Here is a 15,450-nt window from a genome sequence, read left to right as displayed (position 1 = left end):
CCTGAAGGACCCCGCCGGGGCGCTGGCTGCCCAGCGCGGCGCCTGGCGGGAGGGCCGCAGGGAGTGCGCATGCGGCCGAGTGCGGGACTGGGGCTCCTGGCTGTGGGTGTGGTACTGAGGCTTCAGCGGGTGCCGCCCGCCTAGAGGGAGTGGAGCGGTGAGCACGTCAAGGGTGGGGGGCGCAGGTCAAGCTTTCACCAGTTTTTAATTCTTTGATGGGGTAAATTTGAGCAATTTTCTCGACTTGTCGACATTCGTTATTAACTGAGCAGGAATCAGGAGAGGAACCCGGTCCTCTCCACACAGCCCAGCAGGTACGCCGCCCATGTGCCTGTGGACAAGAGAGGTTCCTGTGGGGCAGACAGGTGTGGACCAAGTAGCTGTGAAATTTCTTCTGAAGAAAACACACAAGGAGGAAGCGAGTGAGCTCAGTGGAGGAGGGGCGCTACCCCAGGGGACGTCCCCATGCATGGGCTTGTGAACCTCGAATATGTGAGATGGTCTCAGTCAATTTAGAAAGTTTATTTTGCCAAGGTTGAGGACGCACGCCCGTGACACAGCCTCAGGAGGTCTTGACACGTGCCAAAGGTGGTCGGGACACAGCTTGCTTTTATACATGTTAGGGAGACAGGAGACATCAATATATGTAAGATGAACGTTGGTTCCCTCGGGAAAGGCGGGACAACTCGAAGCAGGGAGGGGGCTTCCAGGTCACAGGTAGGTGAGAGACAAACTGTTGTATTCTTTTGGGTTTCTGAATAGCCTCCGCAAAGGAGGCTATCACATATTAACCTATCTCAGTGAGCAGAGGGGTGACTTTGAATAGAAGGGGAGGCAGGTTTGCCCTAAGCAGTTCCCAGCTTTTTTCCCTTTAGCTTAGTGATTTTGGGGCCCCCAGATTCATTTTCCTTTCACAGGCTAGACAGCTTTAGGAACTGAAAGGTTCACGAGGCTGTAACGAAGAGTCGAGTTGCTCCAGGTGAGCCTGGGCCACAACAGCACGCAGGACCTGGGCGCCCACGAGGGGCTCCTGGGAGGGTTCGGGAAAGGGATCTGTGAACCCTATCTGAGATGGTTTCAGGTAATTTAGAAAGACGTGCACCCGTGACACAGCCTCAGGAGGTCTTGACGACATGTGCCCAAGGTGGTCAGGGCACAGCTTGGTTTTAGGGAGACATGAGACATCAATCAATATATGTAAGAAGTACGTTGCTTCCATCCAGAAAGTTGGGGACAACTGGAAGCAGGGAGGGGGCTTCCAAGGTCACAGGTAGGTGAGAGACAAAGGTTGCATTGTTTTGAGTTTCTGATTAGCCTCTCCAAAGCAGGGAATCAGATATGCACGTATCTTAGTGAGGAGATAGGTGACTTGGAATAGAAAGGGAGGCAGGTTTGCCCTGAGCAGTTCCCAGCTTGACTTTTCCTTTCACTTAGTAATTTTGGGTCCCCAAAATTTTCCTTTCAGAGAGCCTACGACTAGATTTGCATCTTTACGTCCTGCGCGGAGGCTGCTACACACATGCAGAAGTCATGCTGGTGGCCTGGACATTGAAGGGAGAGAAGTGGATTTGGGAGACATTTAGGAGGTAAGATTGCTAGGACCTTGGTGATAGCTTGGACATGGAGGGTGGAGGAGGAGGGGTGTCTAGCAGATAATGCTCTTAGGTTACCACCTGGGATATTAGGGAGAGTGAGCAGGCTGTTTTTTGTTTGTTAGGCAGAACTTGGTTTTGCGGTGCAGTAGGGTGCCTGGAGCCGAAAGCCTGACTTCCTCATACAGGCCAGACCCCACATGTGACTGCCAGGCCACTCTGAGGCTGAGAGAGATGGTTTTGTCTGGCCTCTGTCCTGCACGTGTTTACGGATGACCTCTGTGTTGGCAGATTTGGGGGTCCGCCAGATAGGATCCTGTGAAGAGACCTCAAAGGTCTTTAGTCCAATCTATAAAACATTTTTATGTTGATTATATCATTTCCACAATCAAAGATGAATAAAATATACAGAGGTGTATTTAGTGAATCAGGTTGATGGTGCACCTGTGCTAGGCAGTGTTTTAGTTCGTTGAGACACCAAGGAGTTGAGACAATCCTTTACCTCAGAGTTTTGTGTCTGTAAGTCCTGCTGTTGAGAGCTGTGTGTGTTAAAATGTCTGATTTGGGCAGGTGAGATCTGGGCCCTCTGTAAGGTTAGGTAACAGGAGGTTGGTGTCCAGCAAATATTCAGTGTGCCATCAACATCCCAGTTCTTGTCCACCAATCTTCCAATTCTAGGACTGATGCGGAGGCCCTCAGAGCGACTTCAGAGGAGAAGTAGTATGCTCTGTGGCTATCTTGTTTTGGAGTGTAAATTGTAAATCCTCTGCAAACAAAACGTTGGAAACAAGTAGTGTTTTGGCTTGAGTTTCCTGTAAATGGCTTACAGTCGTATAAACCAGAGCATGTATACCACAGGGCAACACGAGTGTCCCTCTATCACCCTTTCTCCCAGTGGCCTAGGTGGAGATGTAAACAGAATACTGTGTGCAGCCTCACTATGTGACAGTCCAGTGCTTTGAGCTTGGAGTGTCATCAGGGAAGGGCCCCTGACTTGGAAGGCTGCTGTGTCTCGCTCTGTGACAGGAGGCACAACATGGCCTTGGTCTTATGAAGACCTTTGGTGCCCTAGTTCATTGTAGTCCCGATTAGCCTGATGCAGGTGCTGGGCCCTTGTTCTGGAGGTGAGAAAATACCCTGGGCTTCCACTGCATGGCTGGCACTCTGAGCATTCAGGTGCCTGTTTGGGGACTGATACAGAGTCCTGTGCCAGATGCAGTGGTGCACACCTGCCAAGGGTCCCTGCTTCTACTGGAGAATCTGGACACATGTAAAAGGTAAGAAAGGCTAAGGGTAGGAGTTAGGGTTAGGGTTAGGCTTGGGGCTGGGGTTGAGGTTGTGTTTAGGGTTATGGTTAGGGTTGTGGTTGTGTTTAGGGTTATGATTCGGGTTTGGCGTTAGGAGTTAGGGCTAGGGATAGGGTTTTAGCGTTAGGGTTAGGGTTGGGGTTACGGTTACGGTTTAGGGTTAGGGGTCAGGGTCAGGGTTAGGGTTAGGGGTTGGGGTTAGGGGTTAGGGTTACAGTCACGGTCAGGGTCAGGGTTTTAGGGTCAGGGTCACGGTCGGGTCAGGGTTAGGGGTTAGGGTGAGGGTGAGGGTTGGGTTAGGGTGATGGTGAGGGTGAGGGGTGAGGGTTAGGGTTAGGGTTAGGGTTAGGGTCAGGGTCAGAGTCATGGTTAGGGGTTAGGGTTAGGGTCAGGGTCAGGGGTTAGGGTTAGGGGTTAGGTTAGGGGTTAGGGTTAGGGGTTGGGGTTAGGGTTAGGTTTAGGATTAGGGGTTATGGTTAGGGTTAGGGTTAGGGTACTGTAAATTCACATTATTACTAATAATAAATTATTATTTGTATTACATTATTACATAATGTAAAGGCTATTAAGACATGTTTGTCTTCAACAACACATTTCAAAGAAGATCAAGTTTGTACGTAACACTAGAGGCATTTCTTATCAAAAGGATTGGATAATAAAAATAAGTTTCTACTGGGTATATTTCAAGCATTTATTTATTACTTTAGTTACGAATTCCAATATACTTTAAAATGGTATTTGTTTTACAGCATACATAAAATGTAGCAAATCAGTACTGTAAAACATTTAATATTCATACAATTATATATAATATCCTTTTTTTTAAAGAATGGTATTTCACAAAAATATCTTTTGAAATTGGCTTTGGAGTTTACATATACTGAACATGAAAGTTTATAATAATGATGATACAACTTTCAACATTGTCATTTTTTCTTAGAACTTCAGCTGATTGCAGAGATATAATGATTACATTGTTATTAAATTTTTTAACACAAGTAAGTGTCACCATTTTATGACATGAAATAAAAGGTTATGACTGTTATTGATGTTGATGTTGACGACCTGATCACCTGGCTGAAGGAGTGTTTGTCAGTTTTCTCCATTGTAAAGTTACTCTTTTCCCCCATTTCATACTGTGCTCTTTGGAAGGAAATCACTATGCACAGCCCACACTAAAGGAATGGGGAGTTGTAATGTACTTTCTTGGGAGTGGTCTACATAATTAATTGAAATTCTTCTGCAAGGGACAGTTGTCCCTTTCGCTTTATTAGTTCGATCATTTATGTTTATCAGTATGGACACATGAATATTTTATACTTTGGGTTACAATTTAATACTACTTTATTTTGTTGCTCAAATTATCCCAGCTTTGACCATTGGGAACTCTTTCAGTTATCTCCTGTTCCCCCCTTTGACATACCCCCATCGATGTCGGTTTTGTGTTTTGTTTTTGAGCACCTCCTTATTTTTCTCCTGTATTTTTAAATAACCCCAATCCCTATTGAAGCTGGCGCTAGGAAAACTAACAATACTCCCTTTCCCAGGTCATCGGATTCCTATGCTGATGGAGGAAATGTGCCTCACATGCCGGGGGCGCTGGGGAGTAGGCGTCTGGGATTTTGTGGTTGAATAAGACACCTGGCCTGGCCCTCCTGGAGCTTAGTTTAGTAGGTCACACAAGCAGTCATTGGTAAATTTGGGATTCAAACAAATCTGTTAGGCTCAAACCTGTCTGTTATTTGTCCTCCAAGCTTCATATAAACTGAGGAGCCTTAAAGGGTAAAAACTTCAGGAGCAGCAAAGTTTCAAAAAAAGATCAGCAAGAAAGCTCTTTTCCAGATTTTATCCTGAAGGCACTAGCTACTTTAAGCTATTTTTTTATTATATTTTGCCCTTGCAGTTGGCGTTTGATTTCTCACTGAACATTCATTGTCATAATTATAGACACTATATGACTATCAAGGGCATAATATTCTTTCATGCTGCATTTTTATTAGATGGCACCTCAAAGTTTTCCCAAGTAGGTGGGTTTTAAATTATGAATATATACCGTGGCATAGTATCTTACTTAGTATTTTAATAAGATCCTTATTTATATAACAAATATTTTTTTTATTCCTCTGTAGTGCTACTTTAGTCTCTGAGCTAATTTTCATGAAGCCAATCTAAAAATCATGTTACTTCTAAAGATGTGGAGCGAGTGAGATGAACAGTTGTGCTGTCATATTGCCCCTCCCCAGTGCAGATAGTGAATGAGGACCCACTGATTTAAAGGCAACACTGCAGCCCCTTCTTGCCTCATTGAAGTCCCAAGTTTTATTACAGTAAAAGCACTTAATGTTGACATTTCTGAAAGAATGAAGAGGCCGGGCATGGCGGCTCACGCCGGTAATCCCAGCACTTTGGGAGACTGAGGCAAGCGGATCATGAGGTCAGGACATCGAGACCATCCTGGCTAACACGGTGAAACCCCGTCTCTACTAAAAATACAAAAAATTAGCCAGGCGTGGTGCCGAGCGCCTGTAGTCCCATCTACTTGGGAGGCTGAGGCAGGAGAATGGCGTGAACCCAGGAGGCGGAGCTTGCAGTGAGCTGAGATCGCCCCACTGCACTCCAGCCTGGGCGACAGAGCGAGACTCCGTCCCAGATAAATAAATAACCAACCAAATTAGCTGGGCGTGGTGGCGGGCGCCTGTAGTCCCAACTACTCAGGAGGCTGAGGCAGGAGAATGACGTGAACCCGGGAGGCGGAGCTTGCAGTGGTCCTAGATTGTGTCACTGCACTCCAGCCTGGGCGACAGAGCGACTCCGTCTCAAAAAAAAAAAAAAAAAAGGAAAAAAAGAATGAAGAGCCAGAGCCAGGCATAGTGGCACGCCTGTAGTCCCACCTACTCAGGAGGCTGAGGCGGGAGGATCACTGGAGCCCAGGAATTCAAAAACAGCCTGCACAACATAGACCCTGTCTCTAAAAATGAATTGGTTATAAAGGATGAAGAAAGGAAGGAGGAAAGGGAGAGAGAGAAGCCCTTATAGAGTGGGTGCATTTCTTGTATGTGGGGCCACTTTGTAAGAACAGGATTTTTCAAACTGGGCCCATACTGGTATGTGTGAAATCAATTTAGTTGGTTATGGCCATTTTTTTTTAAAAGGAAATATCAGTGATCACTATAGTGTAAGTATATTGTTTCGTGAAAGCCATCTTAGTTATGTATTATGTCTGTATGTGTAAGATTGTGATATAAAATGTATTTCTGTGGTTAAATATTCAAAGAAATTGGAGAACCATTGCTACAAGGGGACAGAGGACTCCGTGTGAGCTCTCCTGCCTTCCCTGAATAAACTTACACAATTTAGTGCTGGGACATTTGAACCTTTTCTGAAAATTTGGGTCAGGGAGAGCATCTTGGGGAGGTGGGAAGGAAGGTAGAAGGAGCAAAGCAACACCCCCCTGAAGCCTGGGAATATTGTCAGAACCTTAAATATAATTCAGCTCACCATTCTGGGTAAGGACAGACTCTACCAATGAAAATGGGTGATTACCAGCTGTGAAACACAAAAACATACTTTTACGGTTACACATTCCTTTACAAACAACCGTGTACATTTCAGCCTCCTGCCCCACCATTTCTTTTCTCCAGGAGGGAAGGCTGCATGTCGAGGTGGTCATAGAATGTTGAGTATCATACTTTCCTACCTCGCTTTTATTTGCGCGGGTTTAAATGCGCCTTAACAGAACCCGTGCAAAGGCTTGCCAACTGTCTGGCTGCACCGGATGAGTAGAGCATCTTCCTTGGTGGCAGGTGGGTGCGAGGAGGAGGGGGCTGGGCTTTTCTCCGGACGGGTGTTTGCCCAGAAGACCATCATCCCTGGACTACGTTAGGAGGAAGTGGCACCGCTCCGAGGTACGGGAAGAAGGGTTATAAAGGGGGGAGTCCACCACACATGGTCTTGAAGAAGCTTTTATAAAAGGCAAAGGCATCTTTGCCGGACGTTGTTGCAAAGGAGTAGAAACAAGCAGACGAAAACATCCCAAAGGGTAACCACTAGCGTTCCTGCTTCTTGCAACATTCATCCCAGGCTTCCAGCTCAGCCCGCCCCAGGCCAGGTGATCGGCCGCCACATCCCCTGCGACTAAAGCACCTGCTCCGCCATGAACTTGCCAAGAGCTGAGCGCCTTCGCTCCACACCGCAGCGCAGCCTCCGGGACTCCGATGGGGAAGACGGTAAAATCGATGTCCTGGGAGAGGAGGAAGATGAAGACGAGGTGGAAGATGAGGAGGAGGAGGCGAGCCAGCAGTTCCTAGAGCAGTCGCTCCAGCCGGGGCTGCAGGTGGCCCGGTGGGGCGGGGTTGCGCTTCCCCGAGAGCACATCGAGGGCGGCGGCGGCCCGAGCGACCCCTCAGAGTTTGGCACCAAGTTCAGGGCACCGCCAAGGTCTGCGGCGGCCTCTGAAGATGCCCGGCAGCCGGCAAAGCCCCCCTACTCGTACATCGCGCTCATCACCATGGCCATCCTGCAAAGCCCGCACAAGCGCCTCACGCTCAGCTGCATCTGCGCCTTCATTAGTGGCCGCTTCCCCTACTACCGCCGCAAGTTCCCCGCCTGGCAGAACAGCATCCGCCACAACCTCTCGCTGAACGACTGCTTCGTTAAGATCCCCCGCGAGCCGGGCCACCCAGGCAAGGGCAACTACTGGAGCCTGGACCCCGCCTCCCAGGACATGTTCGACAATGGCAGCTTTCTCCGGCGCAGGAAGCGTTTCAAGCGCCACCAACTGACCCCGGGAGCCCACCTGCCCCACCCCTTCCCTCTACCTGCGGCACACGCCGCCCTGCACAACCCCCGCCCAGGCCCTCTGCTTGGGGCCCCTGCCCCGCCGCAGCCAGTCCCGGGCGCCTACCCCAACACCGCCCCCGGGAGACGCCCTTACGCTCTGCTGCACCCGCATCCTCTTTGCTACCTACTGCTCTCGGCCCCCGCCTATGCCGGGGCACCGAAGAAAGCAGAAGGCGCGGACCTGGCGACCCGGCACCCTTCCCGTGCTGCAGCCCTCACTTGGTCCTCAGCCTTGGGAGGAGGGCAAGGGTCTGGCGTCGCCACCGGGAGGCGGATGCATCTCTTTCAGCATTGAGAGTATTATGCAAGGGGTCAGGGGAGCGGGTACAGGGGCTGCGCAGAGTTTGTCCCCGACCGCGTGGAGCTACTGCCACCTGCTCCAGCGACCATCAAGCCTGTTGCATCCCCAAACCGCTGCCCCTTTGCTGCAAGTGTCCGCCGCCGCCGCTGCTCGGACAATTTTGCAGCAATAGCAGCAGCATCAGGAGGAGGACTGCGCCAACGGCTGCGCTCCCACCAAGGGCGCGGTGCTGGGCGGGCACCTGTCGGCCGCGTCGGCGCTGCTGAGGTATCAGGCAGTGGCAGAGCGCTCTAGGCTGACATCGCTGGCTGCCCCTTTGGGCGGAGAGGGGACCTCACCAGTTTTTTTAGTATCGCCCACGCCCAGTTCCCTGGCCAACTCCGCAGGGCCCTCCTAGAGCCAGGTGGGAGTGGGGAGCGACCCGCAGCTGCTCACTCCACCTTGCGCGGCCCATACTGGGCGTGTGCATCTGAATCCCGCTGGAGAGCAAACTCGAACTTCTGTTCGCTGCAAAATGGTTAGAAAGAAACAGCTGGATTACGTTCCTCTAAAAACCACCTGAACGTAACCTTCGCAGGGCGTCAAGTCATCTTTTCTTGCCTTCGGTTGTGGCTTCTATGGCTTTCCCGATTTGCACATTTCCTGGGGTACTATGAACGTGAGTGGGGTATTTTGTTCTGGCATTAAAAGAAAAACAAGCAAGCAAACAAAAACACAGCCTCCGATGCCAAACATGTTCCCCCTTCTTCACTTCCTTGGAACTGGAAGTATTATTCCTAAGTCTAGTGCAAAATGCTTCTACTCTCTGTGTCTTCCTGATAGGGATGTTTAATGTAAGTAGGATATTAATTTCAGAACATTGATTTCTTATCTGTGTGTCTGACGTGCCATCTTTAATGTTAAAATTAAGGTGTTAAAATTAAGCCTAGTTATAGAGACGAAATAAAATGCTAAGTCACTACACTACATCGTTTATTTTCTATTACGTCTCATTCTTCCCTTTCTAAATGGAACTTTTTAAAACCTACATTATTTTCCCTCAAACAATTTATTTTCACAATTCATATTTATTACAGATAGCAGAAGTAATCCATTTTAATATGGCCTTTAAAAATTCCAAATATTTGAGGTTGAAAATGTCCTGGCTTTTAAAATAGGAAATTTACTATTTATGAGACTTCTAAAAGAAAAGAATAGGAGGGCATGTAAATGTATTCTCCATTTATTTTTCATCACCCCCCAACAAGCTGGAAAACCATTTGAGATCAATTTGGAATGTAGTGGCCAACATGTACTCAGGGAAAATAAAAGGCTATAAATATATATATATATATTTTTTTTAAGCACTAGAATTTTCAAAACTTATTTCTTAAAAAAAAAAAAAACTCTGAAAAGACTTTGCAACTAGAAAGGTTTAAGTGTTACTCGGCGTCAGGGGACGGAGTGGGGGTAAACCAGACAAGAACGCCCATCATGAATTGCTCCCCACAAAGAAAACAAATTTCTAGGAACTTGGCCGTTTCCCCCTGTCCTGAGTGGGGTTCCCGATTCCGTGCCGCTTTGAGGGAAGCTGCTCTGTGAATGTGAGAAAGTTTTTCCCCCAGCCCCCATCTACTCCCCAACCCCAGCTATGAATTTCTTATTTCAGGAGGGAGGACAAACATGGAGACACACATTTTTACAGTAGTCTAATTGGCCGATTTTTCTCCGGCTTCTCTTCTCCATCCCGTCTCTTGGAATTTCTTGGCATGCCCTACCTGAGATCCCCTACGGGAGATTTCCTTTTGGCTCCTGCGGTTCTGTGGACGTTCTGAAAAGTTCCCAAGCCCCACCTTTGGTAGCTGCCCAGACCCCAGCTTCCAATTCTTCCCTCTTCTTTGCACGGGTAGCCGTCAGCCCCATAGCACCACCAGCGTCCAAAATAGACCACTTTTAGCAAATCCGGCAGGGCTGGGGCAGTCTAAGAGTTTGGAAACAAACTGAGAATAGAGGGGTCCTATTTCATGCCAGGTTCTCGCTGGTTTACGTTCCAACTCCCCTCTGTCCGTTGTGCGAAAACGTCTCCAGGCCGACCTTCCTTCATTTATTGTCAACAAACGTCCTGGGAGAGCGGCTACAGCCGGCCGCTGAACCCAGAAGGGACTTTCTCTAGGCTTTCTTGGCACCCTCCCAATTATCTTCCTTCTCTTGCCCGAGGGCAGACCAACACAGCTACGAACATGGGTGACTGAGGGTCAGACCCCTTCCCGGAACCGCCTCCAAGCTCCTAATTTTTGCCTAATGTTAAACCATATCCAAAGATGAATATTTAAACCATCAATTCAGTGGCGGAGTAAATTAAACGTTATTCTCCGATCAAACAGGAGCTTCGGGTCCACCTGTTTGGAAGCACCCAGGCGGCTTGGAGAGGTCCGGCCTTCGGGTGCGACCCGCAGGGGTTGCCTTGCCCGGCTCGCGGAACGGACGTTTACGTGTCGCAGTTAGGAACCCACCAACGACACCAAGCACTTGCCGGGCAGACCAGGCGTCGTGGAGGCGCCCCAGCCCCCCCCCCCCCCGCAACGACGCGTCCCAGGGGTGCGTAGTGCTTGGCGCGGTGACCACACCTGGCCGCCTTCCTGACTGCACAGAGCGAGAGGCCACACTCTGGATCCCAGGCCGGGTCCCTGCGGTTCTGGGAGGGAGGTCCCGGACGCCTCCCAGATCTCGGGCTTCCGTAACCCTGAGGCTGGGTTTTAAAACACGGCTCTTCCAAGTTACACCAAGAGTCCATGGTCAAGGGTCAAGGGTGGTCTTCGACCCTCGGGACCGTCTTCTTGAGAAATGGCTGAGAGCTCAGCCTAGAGCTGCCCAGGGAAGGAAGCCAAAGAGCTGGAGCCGAGCGCGAAGGGCTGGGAGGCGCGGGGAGGCCCCTTACCCCCGCCCCCCCCCCACACTGTCCTGCCCGCTAATAACGCTGATAATAGTAACAGTATCGGCCAACTGTTTCCCCCCTGCTCCTGGTCTGCCAGGCACCGGATCCTCCTTCAGCACTCCCAGCACTCACTGAAGAAGACACTATGGAATTCTCCGTTTTCCAGACTAGAAATAAGGAACTCGGGGAAATGAAGAAACTCGCCCGACGACCCTCAGGCAGTAGCACCTGGCCAGGTTTGCTTTCTGAACCACTAACTCCACTCGCGCGCGCCACCTTTCCTGCCTGGGCCTCTTGCGGGTCGCAGGGGTGGAAGCCTGACCTGGGCCAGGGCCCGGATTTCTTCCTCCTGGCCTCTGTGCCACCGCCCCCGGTGCCAGGAAGCGCTTTTCTCTCCCCGAGACCCAGACGCGCCGAAAGACTCGCGCGGTCAGTTCCCCGCCCCACGCCCTGGGCTGTGCGTTTTCTTGTCGCGCGGTCAGTTCCCCGCCCCACGCCCTGGGCTGTGCGTTTTCTTGTTGCGCGGTCAGTTCCCTGCCCCACGCCCTGAGCTGTGCGTTTTCTTGTCGCGCGGTCAGTTCCCCGCCCCACGCCCTGGGCTGTGCGTTTTCTTGTTGCGCGGTCAGTTCCCCGCCCCACGCCCTGGGCTGTGCGTTTTCTTGCCAGCCTCTGCCGAGTGCGGGCAACGGCGCCACCAGACTCCCCCAGACCGCGCTCCGGCCCACGCCTGACAAGAGCACCTGCTTCACAGGGGGGCGTTCTGCGCGTCCTTCCTCCCCGGTGTGATTTTCGTTCTTTTTCCTCTCGTGGTCCCCAAGAACCCAGGCACCCCTCGACGTCGGTGCCGGCGGTACCGGGAATCCCTCCCCCGGACTCCCTGCGGGCCCGAAGCCACCTTCTAATCCCAGCCGCCTTCTCCGGGCGGCGGAGGTGGGCAGCTCCGGGCTCCGCGCCGCCCTGCGAAGCCGGAATCTCTCTTCGGAGTCTCGCTGCAGCTCTCCACTTCGTCGCCCCGCACTGGATCCTGGTAGCGTGAAACTTGCCCAGGAAGCTGGGCTGCGCTGGCCTGGGGGGAAGGTCCAAGAGACGAGGGGGCCGGGACGCGGGGCCGTCGCAACGATTGGCCCTCTGCGAACCCTCGGGCCGGCAGGCTCGGGACTATCGGGGTGGGAGTGGAGGCGGTGGCCGCTGGAGAGTAGAGAGAACGTCCAGGAACCGGTGGACTAGGGGTCCCCGGCGGCCGGCCGAGGGTCGCAAGCAGAGGGGACTGTCGGTTGCCAGCAAGTCCCGAGCAGATGCCTTCTGGCAGGGCAGTCACATTCTACAGTGCCGATTCTGTGTATATTGAGTATCCAGAATGCATAAAATCTGTTTATACATTGGAAGGTAGCTTATGATTCCAAAATCTCATTTCCAGGCTGCCTAGATCACACGGCCCCGTTTCATTCATTTTTACTTAATAACGGTCGTTAGACAATTGAGAGAAACAGCAGAAACCACGAGAAAAATAATGGAATCCAACGGCGGTAAGGACTGACAAGGCTGGCGGGGAGATTTAGCAAATGGTGGCTTCTGAGAGTTTGCACCAGTGCTTCACCACGTTTTATTGGAAGTGTGGAGAGTCATGATTCTCATTCCTCCCCAGCCTTCCGGAAAAACGCTCAGAAATTTCTTTCCACATTGACACCTGATTACAGTCTAAATAGTAACCTTATTCTGATTGTTAATGTAACCTCGTAATTTCTACAAAAATACTTTAGTTTTTCTAGCTGTGTTTTCATGTAATCACTGAAATTATTTTTAATTGGTTTGAAGCATTCATTGATTCTATATACACCACCTGCAAAAAAGTTACATAGGTGATCGCTAACAATACTAGAATTCGCCCCATCCAAAGGAAACATTAGAGTAGAAAAAGAAAAAGGATTTGAGAATCCAGTATGAAATTCAGTCAATCATTACTTCCCTGTTACTCAACTACCTTAACATTGTCAGGTTTACCTGAACATAAACTTCATTTTCTTAATTGTTCTTAGAACAAAGGGATATGTTTATTGAAATCAGTAATTAAGAATATTTTGGGACAGTTATGATTTACTTAGCCAGTGAAACAGTTTCTATTCCCAAATCCAGGCAAAGAGAACAATAAGATTAAACGTAGCCTAAGAGATTTCCTTTTTGTCAAATAATGTGATTTTGCTATGTATAGAGATGTCTATATGTAAGGGCATATTTATGACCAGTAGTTCCTAAAATTAAGGGGACTATTATTGTGTTACTCAAGGTATCAGTTGTATAGGATACATTATGTCATATTTCAAACAATGTTTATAAAGATATTAGTATAATTAACCTGTATGTACTTCTCCTCTGGGCCAACCTTGTGTCTTCTTTATCTGCTGACAGTCCCCTCCCCACTGAATTATTTTGAATCAAATCCCAGATAGTCTATCATTGTATTGTATTTTTGAATATTTCTCTAAAAGATAATAATTCCATCAATGAGACTGGGTGCAGTGGCTCCTCCCTGTAATCCCAGCTCTTTGGGAGGCAGAGGTTGGAGGATCACTTTAGGCCAGGAGTTCAAGACCACCCTGAGCAACATAGCAAGACCCCATTTATAAAAAAGAAGATTCCCATCAATGTAACCACAATACCATTATCACACCTAAATAATCCATTAATAGCATTGGTTTATCCAGGCAATATTTAAATATCTTCAATTGTCTAAAAACTTTTTGTTTAGTTGGTCGGTTTGAATTAGAATGCTAATAAGGGTTACGTATTGTGTTTGGTTGATATGGGCTATTATATCTCTTTTAGATTTCCTCAATCCCCTTTTTTGGTTCCCTTGCATTTTTTATGGGAGAAACTGAACTGTTTGTTCTGAAGAAGTTGACATTCTGGACTTTGTAGCTGCAGGTAATAGTTTTTTGGCAAGATATTCCCAGGGATAAGGTCGTTTATTCAGACTTTTGAATATTGGCAAATAATAATATTGTTTGTAGAGGGAGAAGGATTAGTCAAGATATTTTGAAGAATCAACTATTGAAAAAACAAATTTTTATCAGAGTAAGCATGGATCTGGTAAAGATTATGTGAAATTTTCCTAAATGCAAATACAATCTAAAATTGTAATGTCTTACAATTAAAAAATAGATTATTTTCCATATATTTATAGAAATATAAATGATCAATCAACTATTTCATTGACAATTTTAAATCTAGTTTTATCTTGAGGAGAATAAAGTTTTTTATATCTTTAGTATTTTAGTTGAAGATCCAAAGACATTTTATGTTAAAACTTTAGGTTTTATATTGTTTTGTGTTTTAAAACATAAAATCTAAAATGTGGTAATATCCATGAGGTGCAGATAGAGTAATAGCACAAATTCTGTGTTCATGAAAATTCATTTTAGGATAACTTAATTAAAAGGACTCAGGATTTGAATGATATTAGATTAGACAGAAAAAAGTTCACTTGAGTGTAAGACATAAGTAATAAAAACCAAAGGTAGCTAACTTTTTTAGGCTTCTTCTTTCTTTAACGAGTATGCATATGAAATAAAATTTCCATGTCCATGTCCAATTTTCCATGGTACATAGGGCTTCTATAATTTCATCTATTTCATCCTGCAGTTATTTTCACGGGTTTCTGTGTCCACCACTATCTGGAATCTCTGAGATGGTGAAAACGAAATCTTATTCTTCTTTATATTTCAAACAATTCCTAGCACATTATCAAAAATACCTGATAAAATTTATTGTGTCTGTAATACTGGTAAGCATGTAAAAGGGTGGTAAATATATAGGCTTTAAGTTTAGATAGATCTAAATATTATTAAAATTACCAAATTATTGTTTTTAAAAAGTATTAGTTTCCTAGGACAAATAGAGATTTTTAGATAAGGCTGGATTTGTAATACTTTAAGCAACAGGTCACAGTGCTTAAGTATTTAATGCCGATTTGGCAAGCAGCTGATGTTTTACATAATGCTGTCGGGTATTTTATATTTGCGTGTATTTTCTGATGCACTGGATCCAGCACTTCATGTCACGTCATATATCTGTTTATAATGTATACAAATGTATTTTCATATATATTTGATGTTTGATGGCTTTGAAACTTTAATCTTGAAATAGATTTTAAATTTTTATTAAAACTATTTAAATAATTACCGTAAGGAAAGAGCTCTTATTAGTTGAAAGAAAATGTAGATTCATGTTTCCTTGGAGACTAGTCTAGTTTCCAAGGATAGACGGCAGTGAGGAGTTGGGTATCTAGATGGAATTTCTGTTGGTTTGGATTCCAGCTCTGCTGCTTACCAGCTTTGTGACCTCAGGCAAACAACTTAACCTCTCCAAGCCTCAATTTCCCCATCTATCTAATGGTGATATTTATAAGTTTCGCCTTATAGGGCCATGGTGGGGATTCCATGAAATAGTGAATGTGAAGTGCTTAGCACAGTGCCTGGCACATACTCAATGCTCTATGCA

General features: G+C 47.4%; 1 protein-coding gene and 1 pseudogene across 1 annotated transcript in view; both read left to right on the top strand.

Annotated features, from left to right (window-relative positions):
- The first annotated feature begins 137 nt into the window (after positions 1–137).
- On the top strand, positions 138–9,002 carry LOC117979325 (forkhead box protein D4-like 1; annotated as a pseudogene).
- Positions 9,003–10,540: 1,538 nt separating this feature from the next.
- The window catches only part of LOC129397245 (voltage-dependent N-type calcium channel subunit alpha-1B-like), a 45,411-nt gene continuing 40,501 nt past the window's right edge, over positions 10,541–15,450 (top strand). Inside the window, exons 1-2 of the mRNA XM_055108421.2 lie at positions 10,541–10,616; positions 11,051–11,189. The gene's annotated coding sequence lies outside the window, so the exon portion shown is untranslated. The remainder of the gene's footprint in view (positions 10,617–11,050; positions 11,190–15,450) is intronic.

Source organism: Pan paniscus, chromosome 13, assembly GCF_029289425.2.
Source record: "Pan paniscus chromosome 13, NHGRI_mPanPan1-v2.0_pri, whole genome shotgun sequence".
Classification (NCBI taxonomy): Eukaryota; Metazoa; Chordata; class Mammalia; order Primates; family Hominidae; genus Pan; species Pan paniscus.
Note: the sequence above shows the minus strand (reverse complement) of the source record. Positions and strands in the feature narration are given on the sequence as shown.